The sequence below is a fragment of the Quercus lobata genome, chromosome 4 (genome assembly GCF_001633185.2).
Source record: "Quercus lobata isolate SW786 chromosome 4, ValleyOak3.0 Primary Assembly, whole genome shotgun sequence".
Lineage (NCBI taxonomy): Eukaryota > Viridiplantae > Streptophyta > Magnoliopsida > Fagales > Fagaceae > Quercus > Quercus lobata.
This window is the reverse complement of record NC_044907.1, coordinates 54,816,070-54,819,774: the sequence shown is the minus strand read 5'-3', so window position 1 is coordinate 54,819,774 and position 3,705 is coordinate 54,816,070.

The window sequence follows — 3,705 nt, the reverse complement described above, 5'->3', positions numbered from 1 at the left end:
AATTAATGAATTAGTTTCATTGATATTTCTATCAGTGCGGTAAATTAGCTGCAAATGTAAACCGATAAAATATTTCAATATAGCATATCAAATTTAGAATTTAAGCCGATCGAGACACATAATTGAATAGAAGCGATTTTTTCCCACTACAAAATGGCTTTAGCTAGAGCCAGTCACTCTCTGCTAACAAACAAAGTTTCAAACTCATCACGGAATGCTTGAAGAGAAAGTTTTGTAGACTAGGGTTAGTGGGACCTCCAACTCCCAGTTGAATAAAGTCATTTCAGGCTTTTGTCTTAAAGGGCTGAGTTGCACAGAGATGGATGGTGGGAAATTGATGTATTGTGGCCCCGTTGCGCAAAACCAATAATGCTACATACTTTATCTTTCGTAACCTTTGGCTTTCAACCATTTTCGTTTGAGGGGAAGTTTATAAAACTTAATAGGGAATTTATCATTCTTTAAATTGTTATAGTAGCTTAAAAGTTACAATAGTTTTTTAGTTGTTTTTGTGTTAGAAGTTAGATTTTTTTTTTTTTTTCCTTTTACACGTGTGTTTTTGTTTCTTAGAAAAATAAATTGTTAGAGTATATAAATTTGTCTAGTTTAATAAACCTTTTAAATATTTTAATAATAATAATGTATATTTATTTGTAAATTTTAATTAACTTAATTGATAAAATCTTTTATAAACTATCTTATATGAGATAGGTTCAAGTTATACCTGATGTAACTCTACAATAATTACACATTTTTTAAACGGTAAATTCTAAGAAATCTAATAGTTAGAAAATCATTATAATCAATATCTCCTTTAAAATTAATTATTTTTCATATTAGTTAAGTTAATTGATTTAAGAGAATATTATATTATTATATTTTTTAACTGTCTTTAACTCTCCTAATCAATTCATCCCTAACCTTAGACAAAAGCATATTCTCAACTTTCTTGGGCATGGAGCCCATTGTGCTGGCCATTCAATTGTTAAAGAAGCCATTGATCAGGGATTGTGTAATGACCAAGTCTGCATATTCAAACAAAACCCTTGTATTATTGCTCTCTTGATTTATCAAAATTAACAAATACTTTTGCTGGGAATCTTTCTCAACATACCCATTATAGCTTTTGAATGTCACATCGCTAAATCCACTTGAGAGCAAGGACAATGGGGTTTTTTCACCAAATTTATATTGAACGACATCATCAACTGCAAAAAAATCAAACCTTTATCATTCACAATTACCTAGGGCTACATCACTAATAGCTCCAATGCTAGGCTTAAATTACAGAAAACCCTGCAACAATGCAATGGTCAGAACTCCAGCTAAGCACCACCAGTGTGACGTCTATGGCATTGCTGATTAACGTTCTCCACAAATTTCTAGCGACAACCAGGCAGATTGATCGTATAAATTTAGTTAAATTTCATATTCTTAGAACATTCATGTCAGTTCGTCTAAAAGATTCCGTCTATTTTACATCAAAAATCTACTTTTTCTATTTTACACCATCATTTTTACAAAACACCCACATCAGTTCATCTATTCTATCACCTCTCTTATTTAAATAATTAATTTTCTTTATTATTTTATTATTTCCCACCTAACCCGTATACCCCTTTTTAACGCGCTTTCCCTCTACCTGTATCCTATTTTCTGATTTCTCTCTCTCTCTTCTATCTCTCTCCCTCTGGGTTATCTCTCCATACCCGATCTCTCCATACCCAGTCTCTCCAGTCTCCACTCACGAGCGTCTCTCTCTCTCTCCACTCACGAGACTCTGTTCTAGAGTTTCTTTTTCCGATCCACTCTCTGTCTCCGATCCGAGCAGGGAGCACGGCGTCGAGAAGAACTCCGATCCACTCTCTCTGTCTCCGATCCAAGCAAGGAGCACGGTGCCGAGAAGAACTTTCGATCCACTCTCTTTGTCTCCGATCCAAGCACGGCGAGAAGAACTCCGACCCAAGCACGGCGAGAAGAATGCCGATCCAAGCACGCCGATCTGCCACAAGCGCCAATCCACTCTCTCTGTCTCCGATCCAAGCACGGTGAGAAGAACGCCGATCCAAGCACTCCGATCCAAGCATGCCGATCTGCCGAGAAGAACTCCGATCCACTCTCTCTGTCTCCGTTGGTATGTCCGTGTGTGGGTGTGTTTGGTTTTGTGGTGTTTCTGGGTGATTTTGTGGTTGATTTTTGATTTTTGTGGTTGATTTTTGATTTTGACTGTGGGAGTGTGTGTATAAGAGGAAGAAGTAGTTGATGATGATGGTGGTGTTGGTTGTGCAGATGAAGAGAGAGAAAAAACGAGCGAAATTAGAAATTATTATAATAATGTATAGACGAGCTACAGTAACCGTGTATATATGCACGGTTACTGTAGCTCATGGAAATTTTTAGATGATTTTACACAGGTTTACATGAGCTGATGGGGGAGGTTTTTTGGCCAAAATGTGTAAAATGAGGAGGTTTTTGTATTATAGAAGACTATCCATCCACTGATGTGGATGCTCTTAGGAAACAAGGATTGTGTTCATAAAAATAAATGATTTTATTAATGTGTATCTTAAGGGGTCACATTAATTTTTTTTTTTGAAATTTTTTTTTTCGAAAATTAAAAAAATAATAATAATTTTTTTAATTACTGAAAAAATATTTCTAAAAATAAAAAATTTAATATGTGCTCTTAACCGAACCCAAAAATAAAAGCCAACTCACCCCGAAGTATACTTTCTTCTAAACAACTTCTTCATGCCAATGATTGGACATGTTTCATAGTTTTTAGAAAGTATTTACAAGAACACGAGTATGTAGAAGCCATTTGGCTTAACCTTGCATGTTTAGACCCCTAATGGCTAATCAGGTAAAAAACTGCTCAGGCATGAATCTTCTTGCTACTAAATTTTGAACCTAGCTTGATCCCAGTTGTACAGCAGGCAAGCCTGGACGAAGAATTAATTGGCTGAGTCTAGACAACCATTTCAATCCAGTGCATATTTTCAGGCCCATGAACGTTGAGAATATGATTTTGCGGTAAGGTTAAGAATGAATTGATTACGGGAGAGAAAGAAAGTTAAAAAGAAAATAATATAATATTCTTTTAAATTAATTAGGTTAGTTTTTTTTTTTTTTTTTTTTTGAGAATTCATCTTCATCTTATTAAAAATCAGCCAAAGTCGGCTAAAAGAACATCCAAAATAGGTGGTGGAACATCCTCCATCCACACTAGTACACCATCAATAGTTTTTGTGAATTTGGCTAAAGAATGAGCAACTGAGTTCCCCGATCTACGGGTATGAGAAAAAGAAATGCAGTTACAGTTAACTAAAATTTGCTTGACGGAAGAAATCAAATGGCCAAAAGAGGAAAAAGAGTCTTCTTTTTTCCTTAAGGCTGAAATAACCACCTCAGAGTCTCCCTCGACAATAAAAGAGGGTAGATTGAGGTCCATAGCAAGGGTAATAGCTCGAACCGCTGCAAGAGCTTCAACTTCGTCGGACGATGATGGCATCTTAATTTTTTCTGCCAGGGATGCAAGAATATTTCCATGAGAATCACGAACGGCAACTCCCAATCCTGCTTCCTCTGTTTCTTTGAATAGTGCACCGTCAAAGTTAATTTTGATGAGCGGTGGAGGCGGAGGCTCCCATCTAGGCTGAGACCGTTGAGGAGGGAGAGACTGCACCGTTGGAGTTTGGTTTGCCT